An 18,582-nucleotide genomic window follows, 5' to 3' on the forward strand; every position below is an offset into this window, starting at 1 on the left:
TCGGGTAACTTGTGCAACTTCAGTATTTTCACACCCGTGAGCCTCCCTCTCCGGTCACGCATGTCTGATGCCTCCTCCTCTGCCAGCTGCAGACGTTCTGGAATCCTTTCTGCATCTAGAAACTACAGGAGCTTTCACTTTCGTCCCCAATTCAAAAAATTAGTGACACAACTGCTCAAGGTGCATAACGTACTTACCAAAAACCATACAGACCACTTCATGGCTTTAGATCTTCTTGGTTTTCATGAGACACATCACCGGAAATAATTGGATGATTTACGACTGGGTAGTGAATGTCACTTTATGCCGGATTATTTATGCCATGCTGAGATTTCAAAGTTAGCGCGAGATTTCAATCAGGATAAATTAGGGTTCACATAGTTTAAAGTGAGGGAGAAGATTTCACCAGCTAAATTCTTCTTGCTACTTCAGGTAGAAAATATTTCCCCCAAATTATTCTCTAATGCTGACATTTATGTTACTTGCCTTTAGAAGATCTTTAAAGATTGGTTTTCCATAGCCCAGTGTCCTAGTTATGAATCACCATTATCAATGGTTTGAAAGGAGATCAGGGTGTAGACGTGGGGCAGTTCTACACTAAGGCACTGTTTTCTCTTGGACTCTCAGCCTTATAGAGGTTAAGGTGACATTTACCTGTTTGGACTCATTTCCACTCATGCCTCACTGAATGCCTCTTACCAACCCCCAAATTGTCAAACCTTAGTGAGCCTTGGACTCCAGAGTAAACTTGGTTCTTTTGTATATTGAAACTACCTCCCTTCCCATGCATTAACTACATGGATTGAAATAATTCGGGTTTACCTTTCAAACCCCGATTTAAGGTTCCAACGACCTGTGATCAGAAGTTACAAGATGATTATACCCAGTACCCCTTTGAAAAGCCCCACCGAGGAGAGAATGGCTGAGAATTTCCCCATTGTGTTCATGCCAAAAAAAACCATGTAATGGAACACCATGTGACTAGAATCACTGCTGAAGCTAGCAGTTGATGAAACAAACAAACTACGAACTTAAGCTTGGATTTCCAAAGCTATTTCCAAAAAAAGAAATTTCTGGGAGGCCAATAGCCTTTTCATTTCATCATGGTGCTCAACTCCAACAGAAAAAGCTAGATTTTCTTCTTAATCTCCTCCTCACTCTCGGTTGCCCTTCAGGGGGTCCTAGTCCACCTACTTGTGATTTATTGCTACAGAGTTTTGGGTCTTTTTACCCCCCATTTAACTGTTCCACTGTGCTGCCGAAAGCTTAACACCCAGAAAATTTTGGCAGAACCTTCAGCAATGTCTTTATAAAATAAAAAAGCATTCATTGGAACAGACTACCCGTGGCAAGCATAATGCTCCTGGTGCAAAAAAGACAATACCAGTTTCCAATTTTTTGATGATCATGTATTTTGTGAACAGTTCTTATTTTTCACTTGCATTAAAAAAAAAAAAAAAAAAGACAAAGACCTCCAGAAGCTCTTTCCTCTGCATGTGTAGCAATAAGGGTATTCACAAATGTCTCCCATCCAAAACAGAGCCATGAACTCCTAACTCCTCATAAAAGAACTGGGAAGTGGCAACCAATAGAAATAACAGTCATTGGACCCTCTTCAAAGTGGAGATATGGAGTCACCTTCACAGCCTCAGGAAGGAGGTGTTGACTTGGAATTGTGGATAAAAGGAACACTACTTATTTTAATTGTTTTTAATGATTACTTATTTTTTTTTTTGAGAGAGAGAGAGAGAGAGAGAGCATGAGTGGGGGAGGAACAGGGAGAGGGAGACACAGAATCTGAAATAGGCTCCAGGCTCTGAGCTGTCAGCACAGAGCCCGATGGGGGTCTTGAGCTCATGAACCACAAGATCGTGACCTGAGCCACGAGATCATGACCTGAGCCAAAGTCGGACACTCAACCGACTGAGCCACCCAGGTGCCCCAGAACACTACTTATTTTATACCATAACCAGGTAGTGCCTTGTGAAAGCCTCTTCGATTCTCTAGTAGGTACTGGGGAGAAAGTCTGCATGTGCAAAGCTAATCTGAAAAGAAAAGAAAATGGAGGGAGAGAAGGAAGTGGAGGAGAAGGAGGAAAAAGAAAAAGAAAGGGAGCAGGGGGGCAGGGAGGAGGAGGAGACGGTAATTCTAAAATCATGGCATCGTTTGCCATTTTGTGTCGGAGTAAAGAACGTTCCCAAGTCATTCAAGTATTGGAATATTGCAATAAAATACTTGATGTCTATAAAATAACCTTTGTCAATCAAAACATGTATCACAGTATTAATTCAGTGAAATAAATCATACATTTAGGAAGATTACCATCACTTTCCTTACATAGGTTTTGACATTTCAAGAGTGATCACTTAGCCATAACATCTTCAAATTCAGAAAACTAAATTCTTGATGACATCTTCATTGAATATCCTATTTTGTCAGTAAAATTCTATTATTTTCTCACAGTCCAGATCACTCTTTAGCACGAGTATCCATGCTGCTTTAGTGGAGACAGTGGTTACAGGGAACATTTGAGAGCTCCATATTTGAACAAATATTAATATTGATAATAGAAACATGTACACAATGCTTGTAATTTGCCACTGTTCGAAGAACTTCACATACATTAACTCATTAATTCTTACTAAAACCTTACGTGTTATGTCCGCTCCAATGCTCCGTTTTAAGATGAGGAAATAACCCACAGAGAGATTAAGTAATTTGCCCAAAGTCTCACAGTGGACCATCTAATACAGGGTTTCCAAGTATCTGAAAGTTCTCTAGGCTTCAAAAATAAATTTAGTACCAGCTTCTTTGCCTTAAACCCGAAAGTGAATTCAAATCTAAATGTTTTCAACATATGGTTTCGTGGGCTATTGCCTATTGAACTGTTTTAATTGTTTCCGTTTCTTCTGAAGACAGAAAATATTCTACTCATGTATTTATGTTTGCTGTATCATTCAAAGGAGAGTGGTAAAAAATAAGACCTATCAGAAAAGAACAGTAAATTAGGACATATTAAACAATTTGGGCCATTAATTGAGCACCTACTGTGTCTTGCCCCCAAACTATCATATCCCCACCTGGTGGTCACCTGGGTGCTGCAACCTTACATTGCATCTACAACCCAATAAAATGCCCGTATCTATTTTACTTTCTAGAAGACACCTAATATACCCAAGCTACAAATGCACATGGCTCTTACTTGACAGATATTGGTCCTACAGGTTTAAAAGAAGAGGTGGCAATACTCATTTCCGAGATCCACAGACCCACCATGCTTAGAAATGATCAACAGCATCTTGTTAAATGTCCCTTCATGAGCATGTCAGCCACATCCCGTAAGTTTACTTGTCAGTGCACAAACAAAAAATTATTTCAGGAGGAAGCACATTTATGACTTTATCCAAAGCCTGTACCCAAAGTTGTTATTCCAGCAAATGGAGAGATGAGTCTTCATTCATAAGCAGGAATGACAGATTTCAGGGCTCAGTTTCATAAGTGAAATATCTAAATGTCCTCTTGTCAAATGAATGGATATTCTCTGGCAGAACTGTACAGAAAGCAGCCTGCATTATCTAATAATAATAGTACGCATACATTTACCATAGTTGCAAAGTTTGAAGTATTTGAAATTGTTTTTAAAATGTGTGGCTTTTAAATTTTTTTTTCAACGTTTTTATTTATTTTGGGGACAGAGAGAAACAGAGCATGAATGGGGGAGGGGCAGAGAAAGAGGGAGACACAGAATCGGAAACAGGCTCCAGGCTCCGAGCCATCAGCCCAGAGCCTGACGCGGGGCTCGAACTCACGGACCGCGAGATCGTGACCTGGCTGATCGTGACCTGGCTGAAGTCAGACGCTTAACCGACTGCGCCACCCAGGCGCCCCATAAAATGTGTGGCTTTTATTTATTTTTTTATTTATTTAAAAAAAATTTTTTTCAACATTTATTTATTTTTGGGACAGAGAGAGACAGAGCATGAACGGGGGTGGGGCAGAGAGAGAGGGAGACACAGAATCAGAAACAGGCTCCAGGCTCTGAGCCATCAGCCCAGAGCCCGACGTGGGGCTCGAACTCACGGACCGCGAGATCGTGACCTGGCTGAAGTCAGACGCTTAACCGACTGCGCCACCCAGGCGCCCCAAAATGTGTGGCTTTTAAAACAGGGTTGTCTTAGAGGTGCCTGACTGGCTCAGTGGTAGAGCAGGTGACTCTTGATCTTACGGTGGTGAGTTCAAGCCCTATATTGGGTGTAGAGCTCACTTAGATTGATCAATCGATCAATCAATCGATCGTCTACATGGTAATGAAATTGTATCATTTCTTCAAAACAATGTCTACGTAAAAAATCTAAGAGTAAAAAAAAACCAAAACAACCCTGTTTGCATTAAATAATGGAAATCTTAGGCACAACAGGCAGAAGTAATTGAGTAAATAGTTTATATAGGGGCGATTCAGTTGGTTAAGCCTACAAATTCGGCTCAGGTCATGATCTCAGAGTTTGTGGGTTTGAGCCCCACGTTGGGCTCTGTGCTGACAGCTCAGAGCCTAGAGCCCACTTCGGATTCTGTGTCTCCCTTTTTCTCTGCCCCTCTCTCGCTCGCATTCTATCTCTCTCAAAAGTAAATAATGTTAAAAAAAATTTAAACTATACAAATTATTTCATTGAAAATATTTGAGTTCTATCTCTAGAAAGAAAATTTAATTTATAGATTAAATGATTTATAGATTATAAGAATCTATCATTTATAACTTATAGATTAAATAAAGCTTCAGTTTTTAACAGATGCATGCCTAAGTTTTAAACCACTTGGATAAATACGCTCAGAGGCTCTATCGTTAAATAACCACAAGAAAGAGAAGACTGTGGCTTTTCAGCCAGGTCTAGCTGGGCACGGCGTGAAACGCAATGACTGACCCGTAATTATCCTGTGGATTTAGGCAGAGGAACTGGCCAGTCAGGGTAATTCAAACCCTAGTCATCTGCATTTTCCTCACCCAACTGGCTAATTGAAAGAGGATTGAAAAGAGGCAAGAAGAGATAAAACAGTGACTCTTGAGTTCACAAGGGGATGGGACAGGCAAGAAGGCAAAGCAGACATTGCTTCCTGTGGCTGTGTGGAAACACTCCGAAAACACGCAGCTTGTGTCTGCCAGCCACACTCTGCCTTCAGGAAAACAGGAGTAAATGTGGGTGTGGAAAACAAGATAGCTCAGGAAAACCTTGTTCAAACCAGTCTGTTCCCTAGCCGAGAGGGGAGCTTGCTGGTTATCTTCTAGAGGTGCTGAATGGCTCTTCTGTAAATAATGCTTTGATGCCGAAAGGAAAAAAAAAATAATTGACTACTGATTTACAAGAACTGCCATCACAAAATTATTAGGCCTCCTTGGTTCCAGAGGCTAATATTCAATCCTCTGAGGCAATGATAAAGGAAGGCTGGGAGAACAGACCACGCCAAGGGGGAGACTGACGATCAAACATCTCAGGGGGATGATCGCTGGCGAAATGCGATGCAATCGTTTGACTCCCTCATTGAAGTTCTCATCATTCATAATGCACCTTTTGACTCATTCAACAAATACGTTTTAGGTGCCTTCTATAGCCAGGGGACAGAGGTGAATGAGATGCAGGCTCTGCCTCACACTTCCAGAAAGTACATTTCTGCCCAATTATCCAGCCGAGGCACGAATCCCTTCCACAAAGTCTCTGCCAAAGCTTTGTACTACCACACTAGAGTTAGCATTAAATTGCTAGGATGTATTCGCATTTTGACGATTACAGCTACCAGGCCACACTTCCTCCCTGTCATATTTATGTAGATTTTGTTTGTTTAAATTTAAGTGCACTATCTTATGGCTACCCCTGTAATGTACCCTCTTTCAAAAAGCGTCCCACTGGGGCGCCTGGGCGGCTCAGCCCATTAAGCATCTGACTTCGGCCCAGACTTCACGGTCTGTGGGTTCGAGCCCCACATCGGGCTCTGTGCTGATAGCTTGGAGCGTGGAGCCTGCTTTGGAATCTGTCTCCCTCTCTCTCTGCCCTGCGCCCCCCCCCCACTCATGCTCTGTTTCCTTCTCTCTCAAAAATGAATAAATGTAAACAAACAAACAAACAAATAAATACAAGCATCCCATTGTTCTAGCTTGTTAAAAACTTCTTGGAGCCAGAGTATTCACTAACCCTCCCAACACTGGGTAATTGCACGTGTCACACACAGGCCCACCATGACTTCATCTAAGTCTTTATAAAGATACGGACCAGAGGATTCACAGTTGGGAAACACGGCTGGCCTGCCAGGCTGAGCCTCAGCGATCAGCATCTATAGATGGGTCAGTGGGTTTCGCCACCAGGCTCTTAACTGAATGCTATTCTAGTAACTTATTCAGGGCCCAATTGTAAAAGAAAGGCCTTTAAGAATCCCCACCAATGTAATGATAATAAATTATACAGAAAAGAGACGGTTTAGTTAGGCCCCAAAATACACATCAGGTATGTGTAGAGATTAATTACGTGTACTGATCTATCAAGAAACCCCAGTTCACACCTAGGACCCCGATTCATTTGCAAAATATCCGAACGCAGATAATAAGTTATTATTTATGGCCCCCTGAGTTGCCGAGCAGATGAACTAAGTTTTTACACCCGTCTTCCCCTGTAAATCCCTTGGTCACCCCTCAAGCAAGTTTAGGGAAGCGATTTTCTCTCTTTCTTGTCATAATATCTGTGAGTTCTCAGGCACTTCTGCCCCCGCAGAACAATATACACTGGAGGGCTGCGATCAGTCACCACTTTATTCTTTGCAGCTAACATGGTTCCTGGCACATAGAGGCAGGCGATACGTATGTATTGGGTGAAAACTAAATTAATGAATACTGCTGCTACCCAATGGCCTAATCTGTCCAGTGTGATTCTGTGACTTTATGAATATGTTCTTAGGCTGGTGAGGACATGTGGAGGCAAACGTGAAGGCTGCTTGCGTGGACTTTCTTTGCCTTTTGGCACATTCCGTTTTGAGCGCTTTATTTGTTCCGCTCCTTCACGCGTTTAGCCTGTCAGGGGGCCCCTTGCCTCCTTCCACGAGGCCTCTCTAGACTTTAATGAAGTGTTAGATCCCCTTGCAAAGGTCCTGGGAAACTGAGTTAGTGGGATGTCGGTTTACCCCTCTGCTCCCTGTCTCCCCACATATATGACTGAAACATTCGGATTCAACGACAGGACCTACCACATGGGACTTGTGGTCAGAGACGATGATCCTTTGTCTCTACTCGCTTCTATTTGTCGTCCAAGATTTGTATAATCATTTATCAGTCTATTTCACTTGTTTGCCATGATATACATACTCTGTACAAAGAAAAAAAGGATAGTTGAAATATGACCCATTCTAACTCAGAAGAAAAAAAAATCCTATATTTGGTGTTTATAATTATGCTCTGTGTTCAGGGGCCGTACTCAAATTATGTGATGCCTTTCAAAAGACATTTAGTTTAATTAAAACCTCATTATTGAGTCCCTACTGTGTGTCACACATATATTTCCCTCTACCTTCGGAACAATAGGAAAAATGACATATTCAAATGCCAGCGCATTTTTCTCTGAAGGGAAAAACCTTCTGAGATGAGATCTTTGTGCATTGGCTAGCAGATGCCAGGAATCCAACTTATTTTTAGAATAATTTTAGGCTCAGTACAGAAAACAGTTGAGTGCATTTTCATAAAGTCCTCTGGTTTCCATGGCAAATGGGGCCATTATTTCTTGTGAAATGGAAGGCTTTTACTTACACTTTCCAAATGCTTTTCATATTGTGCCAAAAACTCAAGTCAGTCCAGAAACAAGTACACCAGTGGCTTATTGTTAAAAGCAGTTCTTAAGTAAAAATGTGGAGCAGGTCAAAATGACTTTCCATTCAGGCCTGTGGAGAACACCAAATAATACACTCCAGTCAAATGGCATGCATTCATCTTGGGTGTAGACAGTGGGGCACATGAAGAGATTCACGACCCCAAGTACTTTATCACGATGAGACACGACTACAATAGGTTTAGATGTCCTCCACGAAAACTACCATGTTTGTTTCTTAAGTTACAAGATGTGGGCTCTAAAAGCCACTTACATGCAAATCTGTCTAATACCTAATACTCATTATGCATATTAAAACATAAAATACAAAAACTATATAATTTTGTAAGCTCTGCTTAATTTCACGGTAGGTGATGGTAATTCTTTCTTCGGGGATCACGGATTTTTTTTAATATTGAATATTAAATGGATTTTGGAAAGGCAACTAATTAGACTAATAAATATCAACATGATATTTATATTGTTCACCGGCTCTTTGCTTGTAAGAAAAAAAAAATTATACTATTACTATGGGAAATCAGTTACAAATTAAAACCTTTAGGCACAAATTGGAGTTGAATCACCTTTTCCTTTCAGCACAGAATTTAGTGTTTAGTGTCAATTTTTTAAATTAATGGAGTTGAATCTAAATAAGTTTCGTACTAGAGCGCACCCTTTCCCTTCATATCAGTGTTTATTAGCCACCCTGTAAACTGTTTATATTGACTGCAGTATCTCTCTATAGGAGATCTCTACCCACTAAGATAGGACTGATATTTACATATAACAAATATATAACTAACCAAGGAGGGGGTTACTCAATTATTAAATCCTTCTTCGATATGGAACCTGGATGAGCCACCTGGGTCAAGAAAGGTTGGTGAGCTCTTCTGTCTACTGGCCACTGCCCAAGAAAGCAGACTTCAATACAGGTGGCGAGCCCAGCTCAACCAGTCTTTGGTCCTTATTCTATGTGCCAAGCTTGCAAGCCACTGGTGCCTCTCCTCTCTGGCCCCCACCTCTGTACCAGCATAAGCAGCTCCACTCTGCATTCTCTCAAGGTCTCAGATCACACTGGATGATAACCCAGCCCGATGCTAGCCTCTGTCATTGTCATCTCCGTAGGAATGAAATCATTTTGGATGGGTTTTAAAACCACGGCCAATTCAATATGGATGTGCGAGGCTCGCTAGCGCTCTCTGTTACAGAATAAACATGAATGATGACGAGTTGACGGTTCATTTCAAAAGTGTGATTCACAGCCGTGCTTTGTCTGCCGCAGCCTTCCAGATGAGCCAGGTCAGCGCTCAGTGACACCATCGGTAACGCGATTGCAGTACACGAGAGGTCTACGTTTGACACGACGGAAGTGATTTCACTTTTCTGATGAACGTCCCCTTCTGTGCTTCATTTAGCATCTCCTTCCCAGAGCAGGTGTCTCCCTTATTGCTATTGGGCCAAAATACACCCTTTTAGCCACTTTGAGTTATTGGAATAGTACTGACTATTTAACACTTTGGTCTTTTTAATTTTATTGTCTTGTCTTGCATTTGATTCAAAGTACCTTCCTTTCCTTTCCCCAAACTAGTAAGAATAAAATCTATGGGACCTACAGGGTTGGAGGACAGGAGTTGGGCCTTCTCTGCTACCTCTGACTTTTTTGGCTTATCCAGAACAGAGTGGGGAGGAGGGAGAGAGAAACAGACAAAGTTCTTCATTTCCTGGGCAAAGGTGGGAATCTCTCTGTCTCTGCTCTTCTAACATCCGTTGCTGCCAATAGTGCCTGCCTGCCATGTGTAAAAATGCTGACTCTCTCCTCTTGGAGTCCAGATGTGTTTTCTGCAGGGAGTCCCGTGGGAGCCTCAAAATACACCTTTTCTTAAAATGAAAGCTCAGTCTCTTGTTACTGCTTTCCGCTCTTCCTCCGTTCCCACCACAGGAGAATCAAACAGAAATCTTTTGCTACCTTTTTAAAGTATCTACAATGTAGATCAATCCCACTTTTCTCCTACAACGTCCAGTGACAATGAGAAATGCACGTATCCTTGGGGTACTGGCTTCTCTTAGGATATCCACACAAAGAGGTATGTGACTAACTATATCTTAAGAACTGTTTGTTTTTTTTTTAACCTGTATTGGACATTGTAGGCAAAAGGAAGACATTTTTGAGGGGGGGGGAGAGAGAGAGAGAGAGAGAGAATCCCAAGCAGGCTCTGCATTGTCCGTGTGGAGCCTGATGCGGGGCTTGGTCTTGTGAACTGTGAGACCATGGCGTGAGCGAAAGATAAGAGTCAGATGCTTAACCAACTGAGCCACCCAGGCACCCTAGGATGACATCTTGTAAAATGACACTTCTCTGGGCCACCTGGGTGGCTTAGTCCAGTTAAGTGTCCAGCTCTGGATTTCGGCTCAGGTCATGATTTCCCAGTTCATGAGTTTGAGCCCCACATCAGGCTCTGCACCGGTAGTGTGGAGCCTGCTTGGGATTCTCTGTCTCCCTCTCTCTGCCTCTTCCCCACTCGTGTTCTGTCTCTCGCAAAATAAAAAAAACCAAACATTTGTTTAATGACGCTTCAGATAGTTAGCCAGAAAAGCTTTAGGAGACAGGGAACAGGCTTCCTGGTATCTGTAACACCACTTTCAGCCTTACATGAGGCTAGCCTCCCCCACCACTATAGATTGGTGTCTCTACGAAAGCTTCATCAAGATCTTTCCAAAGAACAAGGCAAAACAATAATAGTGTGATCTGATTTATTCTACAGCTTTCCCCCAGATAAAATGCTAATGGTTTCTTTTCACCACCTTCTCATGTCTGAGTGAGCAAAACAAAACCAAAAAACAATTCAGAACAGCCAGCCAAGGCAGTGCTCGGTTTAGGATGCTGATTGGATGTGTCTCGTTCGAGGCACAAAACCACCGGGGCAAGAGTCTGGCTGGAGCAAATAGATGGGAAAGATTATAATTCATGAAGTACTTTGATGGTAAAGATCCAGGACTGGCAAGCATGGTGACATTTTACAATGTGCAGTAGGGCAGAGATGGTCCAACTGAACGTTGTCTGCCAAACTTCTATCTACAGGGAACTTAGGGACAAAGTACACTTGGGCTGGGAAGACTAGAGAGGCAGCTAACTGGCTTCCCTTGAAATGTGTGACGTTAGTAAACTCAGTGTTTTTCACGAGATCACATGTCGATTTGGGTTGCTTGCGTCGCCCACTGAAAATTCCAACTGGGCCAGAACTTCTAACCAAGCACTCCTTAAAACACAGCAAGACAAAACAGAATAACTCTAAGTCACCACTGATCCATTACGCTATGTAGAGAGGTGGGGATAGCAGAAGGGCTGAACGTCCCTTCAACAGAAAGCCCTAGAGGGATACCTGGGTGGCTCAGTCGGTTAAGCCTCTGACTTTGGCCCAGATCATGATCTCACAGTTAGTGAGTTCAAGCCCGACACTGGGCTCTCTGCTGTCAGCACTGAGCCTGCTTCAGATCCTCTGTCCCTCTCTCTCTCTGCCCCTTCCCTGCTCATGCTCTCTCCTTCTCACTCTCTCTCTCAAAAATTATAAATAAACATTAAAAAAAGGAAAGCCTTAGAATAGCTGAAACAGGCAACTGCATACAGCAAGCATTATGCCCTAGGCATTGAAGATGAAATCAGGTACATCGACATTCACAAGGTTTGTAAACGATACTATGCATCTCTTGGAAGGTTAACTAATGGAAGAAGAGGCAGCAGATCGAAGTTGCCTGGAATTTTGATACTAGAAAAGAAGAAAATACTGGGTCATATGTTTAAACTCCCTTTTAATTTAATAAGTACCTGCTAGAATGGCTATTTTCCCAATTTGAGAAATAATGCTGATTTCTACGATGCCGCTGGCTTAAACCAATAGAATATATAGGTTTACAAAGATGATATAAGATACAGATTCACTCATCTTACAAATGAAATAATAAGTACATAGAGTTTATACTACGTCTTAAGAATTAAATGGAGGGCGCCTGGGTGGCTGAGTTGGTTAAGCATCCGACTTCAGCTCAGGTCATGATCTCACAGTTCGTGAGTTCAAGCCCCGTATCAGGCTCTCTGCTTTCAGGGGAGAGCCAGCTTTGGATCCTGTGTCTCCCTCTCTCTCTGCCCCTCCCCTACTCATTCACATGCTCTCTCTCAAAAATAAATCTGCATTAAAAAAAAAAAGAATTAAGTAGTTAGATGGAGATGTTCAAATTTCATCAGTGATATTTCGTATTCGGATAGAGGAAAATGTGTAGCGTGTGTTTGAAAGCCAACTTTTCATGAATCCTTGTTAATGTTTATTGCTTGAGGTCCTCATTCACTGCTTGCAGGGTGTCTCCTTGCACAGGTTACCAACCTTGACAAGCTCTCTACATGGAGGGCCTGAGGGTCTGGCCGACAATACAAGGTGCGTTCAGCAGGTCAGAGAGAAGGTATCGTTAGATACACACACCATCTTGGCAAAGGGATGGACTATTTCCTAGTACACGGCCCAAGTACCATCGCGTCCATCAGACTGGGAAAAAAAATAAAAATAAAAGCCCACAGTATTTTATTTAAGGGTTCTACTTCAATTGAGGGGAAGCATTAAAATCAGCAAAGCGGAGTACCTGGGTGGCTCAGTCGGCTGAGCGGCTGACTTTGGCTCAGGTCATGAGCTCATGATCCATGGGTTCAAGCCCCACGTCGGGCTCTGTGCTGAGAGCTCAGAGCCTGGAGCCTGCTCCAGATTCTGTGTGTGTGTGTGTCTCTCTCTGCCCCTCCCCCACTTGTGCTTTGCCTGTTTCTCTCTCTCTCTCTCTCTCTCTCTCTCTTTCTCTCTCTCTCTCTCCCCACCTTCTAATTTCATCTCAGAGAGAGTATTACTTCCTAATCAAAGAAGGCAATTAATACAGTTCCCATTGAAAAATAGAAGTATGTTCACAGCTTGTGTGGTAATAACGTGCCAATAAATGATAACAGGTCAGTATTCGACTTCAACATTTTCAGGAAAAGCTTTACCTTAAGATCTTTTGGTTTCATTGGAGGCAATCCAAGAAGCCATACCCTAGGTTCCTGCTCCCCACTTTTCCTGACAGAAGGGAACTTCCTTTAGAGTTATACCTGCTTGAACAACTGTCACATAGATCTCTGATTCATTAACAAATTACGTTCCTTTAGTTCTTACCCAGAGAAGATATAATAAACGCATCTGTTTTCCTTACACTCAATTCTTTGAAAAATGATACTGCACATGTGACTTTTTCCATGTCCAAAATATAAGGACACTTTGTTTTCAGTCCAAGAGGAAATCTTGACTCATTTTCAAAGGCCATTTGAATCCACGCACCCCAATGGACAGAATAGGCATCCTAACCAGACTATCATCACATTAGTGTTCACTCTTCCCAAAGAGGGGGGAAAAAAAAAAAAGATTCTCAAGTCCTTTTTTTTTTAATTTTTTAATGTTTATTTATTTTTGAAAGACAGAGACAGAGAGAGAGAGGGAGGGAGGGGAAGAAAGAGAGGGAGATACAGAACCCAAAGCAGGCTCCAGGCTCTGAGCTGTCAGCACAGAGCCCAAAGTGGGGCTCAAACTCACGAACTGTGAGATCATGACCTGAGCTCAAGTCGGACGCTTAACTGACTGAGACACCCAGGCGCCCCTAAGCCTTTTTTTTTTTTTTGAGATTTTTGTGTTTGTTTTTGAGAGAGAGAGAAATAGAGGGTGAGCAAGGGAGGGGCAGAGAAAGAGAGGGAGACACAGAATCTGAAGCAGGCTCCAGTCTCTGAGCTGTCAGCTCAGTGCTCCACGCGGGGCTCGAACTCTCCGACCCTGAGATTATGACCTGAGCCGAAGTCAGACGCTTAACCGACTGAGCCACCCAGGCTCCCATCTCAAGTTTTAAAAGAACTGAAATAACGGTAAGCGTGGTGTATGTTGACTTTAAAATTAAGAATAACAATTTTACAAAAAGAAGCAATTTCCAAATTGATTCTATGGTATGTTACAATATATACTTATTAGCAATTATATATTAAAGGCAATCGACACAAAAGGAGCCCACACACTTTTGTTAGCTATCCTTGATATTTATACCATCCCTCTCCTAAATACTAGCTTAAGCAAAAAAAATGTGTATTTCTAAAAGAGACAATATAAGATAGTATTTTAGAACTTACTGCCTTTGCCTTCTGACAATTACTTAACATATTCCCTATGCTTCAGTTAGTTATCAATAAAAGTAAAGACATTAATGTCCTATTATACAAGGATTTTGTAAAGTTTAATAAAAAAAGATGTTTGAAACATGCTTAGCAGAGTTCTTGGTGCTTGGTCAATAATGGCTATTATTTTTAATAAAGTGAAAATTGGATTTTTAAATGTATATATACATAGTGCTGATTTGGGCTTTGTTCAGGTCCCTTATAGAGCTCCAGTGATAAAATTGTATTTGGAATGCTCTAGAAGCTTCTATTCTAGAAGAATGGTTTGCTCATTGAGAGAAAAGTAAATTAAAAAGTTAGGACAGAGCCCGAATAAAGAGATCTACGAATAGTAAAAAAAAAGCATTGAGGCTATTTTTCAGCGCTTTGGATAAATGATGCACATAAACTAGGATTGCTAGCTGTAAGTGTACTCTAAATAGATTCATTAAGAAAATCGAAGAACATGTTTTTAGGAAGTATTGGAACAAAACAATTAAGCGTATAGGCTCTTAATATTTTTTTGTTTATTTATTTATTTTGAGAGAGACAGAGACAGCACGGGTGGTGGAAGGGCAGACAGAGGGGGAGAGAGAGGATTCCAAGCAGAATCCGCGTTAACAGCGTGGAGCCAGGTGCCGGACTTGAACTCATAAACTGTGAGATCATGACCATAGCCAAAAGCAAGAGTCGGATGCTCAACCGACCGAGCCATCCAGGCACCCCTAGGCTCTTACTATTTCCATACGTGCACACACACACACACACACACACACGCACACACACACACGCGCACACACACACAGATAATTTGATGATTCAAATATATACATGACAGTAGAACACACTTTGAGAGGAATTCTACTTTGTTCAGTGTCATAAATAAAAACAAGATCATCTTACCTCATTATTCCCACCATGAGATTCGTTCCAATTTATGGTGCCAGACCCAAGATTTATCACTGCTTTTGAAAGTCATCAAAGATCTGAAAACTAGATTGATCATTAATTCTAAATTGCACAGAATTTCTTGGAGATAAATGTTTTCCACCATGTTTTCATTATTTTATTAATAGGTTATAATTTGTTGAATATTTCCAGTGACGTTGAATTTCATAGAGGAAAAAAATTCTGCATGTCTGCATACAGTGGTTTACATGAATGCGTAGTTTCTTTTCATTTTTTACTGAAAATTTCACTGTTAACTTTATTAAAAAGCCCTGGAGTTGTTTTGGCTTCTATAAGCAATCGAACTGGCAGATAATGATTCCACTGCTTTCTCTCTGTTCCTTTCCCTCTCCTCTCTCCTGTTTTCACGTGTGTGTGCACACACGCGCGCGCATACACGCACACACACAAACATGCTTGGACGTATAAACACATACACACAGCTGTGTGACACTCACAGGCCAAAAAAACCAAAGGATGTTGTAACCCATTACAAATCCCTTCCTGGGGCTCTTTAATGCAACTAAAATTAGAGAAATCCAAACTAAATTCAGAGCAGGCTTCTCACAACTGCACTCAATGACCACAGCTGGCGACTTAAAAGAGAAAAAACTCCTGCAGCATGCTTGCATTGACCATAGAAGCCAGTCTGAATGGAGACAGTCCATGGCCACCCAGGGTGGGCTGGGGAGGGTCATCTGTATGCCAGTCGGAGTACTGATACGGGTCAATCTCTTTGAGCTTTGCCCTAAGAGCGACAGAAAACACCTGATTACACTCACTTATCTTTGTTTTATTTGGTATTTTCTCTGAGGCACAAAGACCGCAAACTCATTCTCTAGGAACAGTTTCATCATTAATTTAGTGGGGATTTTTTCATGAACAACTATTGGCTAGCTCACTTGCCTCCCGGAGTGCTGATGGCCCATTTACATCCTGTATGCATGAATTCCCTTGGGGGTTACCCAGAGTGAATCTGGCTCTGAGACCAGCCAAGTGCTTCTATTATCCAAAATATCTAAGCAGTGGAGGATTCTGGAAGGCTTAAATATGGCCGGCACCCATTTGGCAATATCGTTCTAAGTCTCAGATTTCTGCAGAACCTTCCAAATAACAAGTTGAAGAAAGTGGAACTGTGTTTCCAGATGCCTTCCAGTTGATAAACTTATTTTTCAAAGCTTTATGAATATAAACATAGACCATTCTTAAGAGATAAACTTCAGTATTGCACATACTCCAGCAAATATTTATCGACCGGTGGTAATGGATACAACAGGTAGATGTACTTTGAAATGAGTCAAATAATCATGTAATCCAAGGAGCAGCCTGTTTATGTTTATCAGAATCCCATAACGGTGCTAAACTTTCACAGTTATTTGGTCATTGTTTATACACTGAAAGTTGTGAGATATTACTGGTCCAGTTGAGGATGACACAGCTTCTGCTATGTAGCTGGGGTTGTACAGAGAAAGAGAAGGAGGACCGTGACCCAAAGAAATCAGGAATTTTTGAGGCATCAGAAAATCTGTGGTCTAGAATCTATTCCATCTGAGATCGGCTGTGTATAACTTTAAGCCAGTTACATTTCAAGACTTGAGTTCCCCATCTGTTAAGCAGACATTGTAAATCCTGTTCTACCTGCCTCCCAGCATTGTTGTGAAAACTAAAGGGACATCTCATGTGAAGCCACACTGCAAATTACAAATTGCCATAGAAACACCATTTAGGATAATTCACTCATGCTTGCAAAGTTAACACATGCATTAATTTGGCAAACTTCCCTAGCGAGCCTGTCACATGCTGGGCTGCATGCAGACTGTTGGACGGGTCCCTGTTTAGACAATTACGACTCCAGGACCTCTTTGAGTGATCCCCAAGTCTGCTCAGAGGACATTTGTCAAGGCCAAAAACCACACATTAAAATATTTCCTCAAGCCTGCCACCCAATAGGAAAGCTCCACATATACACTATTCATATTGTTTGATAGCTTTCCTCTTGCTACAGGAACAGGAAAACAAATAGGACAGGTGATCCCCATAAGCTTGCCCAGCAGCGAGTGAACAGACTAATGGCATTAAACCTAGAGATAAAGCAAATGGAGGAAGGAGATCCTCAGGTGCTTGAGGCACTAAAAAACCAGAAGCCATCAGAGCGCTAAATAGTCAAGACATCCTATGGATGAGACACAATACACCAAACATACAAGAAACTTATGTAATACACATGAGCTCTCAGGCGAGGTCTTCACTCAGCCACTTTTTAGTGACTACCCATGCTGTCCCCAGAGCTTTCTATCCCAGAAATACTGATTAATCCCATGGCTGTTCAGCAGGCTGCCAATCACTGTCCAGGCTAACTTGTCCCTGTGTCTCTCCAAGAGAACAAGTGTATGTCGCTGACCCAGGACACCTTGCTCCAACCTCAATCACCCCATCTGCAGCAAAGACAGAGGAGGCAGACAGACAGACAAAATGGGTGAACATTACCTGCCCTGAATTCTAGGTGGAACACTTTGGTTATACTGTCAGCTTACCCCAACTTCTTCCCCTCACATCAGCCTGTAGGTTTTAAACTGATTAATAAACCATGGTCTGTGAGCATTTTAAGTTGGTCTATGAGGGGTTTGTTTTTTGTGGGTTTTTTTCCCTGCTCTCTGAACCCTAGGATCGATTTCCTAGGGCTACCAACACATGGAGGTCATTGCCCACATGACACCGCTCTTGGAGCAGGCACAGCCTGCGGTTCGACTCTTTAAGTCAATCCTAATGATCAGATACCCTTTCACATACCCTCTGTCTGGCTACTGCTACAATAGCGACTGGTCCTGTTTCTTAGTTGACAAGAACTCTTAAACCATACTAATGTCACTGCTGATGCTAACGGCTCCCATGAATTGAGCTCTGCTGATCTCTATGCTTCTATCTATGCTCATATCTATTGGGTCCCTTATATCCACGATTCCACTGAATTCTTGTGAAAAACGTATGAGGTCAATGGCATAATTGTGCCCTCAGTTTTCAGATGAAGAAGATAAAGCTGCTTGCAAAGGTGTTTTCCCAAGATCACGCAGCCAGCAGGCGGGAGAGCTGAAATCCAACCGGAGCAGTCTTGCCCAAGAAGCCTCGCCTTAACCATCAGATTGAGAGCCGTCTGAAACCTGCACGCATGGCCTCTGATGTCACGGTCTTTTAGTGTACTCTGTCCCCTGGAGCTGTCAACAGAGCCAATGCCTTCACATTCCCTACTTCCCAGAGCACACTGGGTAATGGTGCAAAAAACATGGAGGCTATTTCAAAGGAGAAGACTGAGGAAAGACGAGAGCCCACGTTGAGGACTGCAGCGTGGTTTTACACTAAGAGTGCACATACAGATACGAGTGATTTTAGAGCAGCTAAGCCCCTGGGGAGGGTGAGAGGGACGCTGTGTTTCCCTGGCAGACCATTCTTTCCTCTGCAGCCTTCACCGCCCAGGGAGGCCTACGCGTGGTTCAAATGAAAGGAAACTTCACTGTGACATGCAAATGACTCAAGAAGCTTCAGAAGAAATTGCAACCCCTTTCTGCTCTAATCCAGCTCCATAAGGCTCTTCCT

Source organism: Prionailurus viverrinus, chromosome A1 (genome assembly GCF_022837055.1).
Source record: "Prionailurus viverrinus isolate Anna chromosome A1, UM_Priviv_1.0, whole genome shotgun sequence".
In the NCBI taxonomy this organism is placed as follows: domain Eukaryota; kingdom Metazoa; phylum Chordata; class Mammalia; order Carnivora; family Felidae; genus Prionailurus; species Prionailurus viverrinus.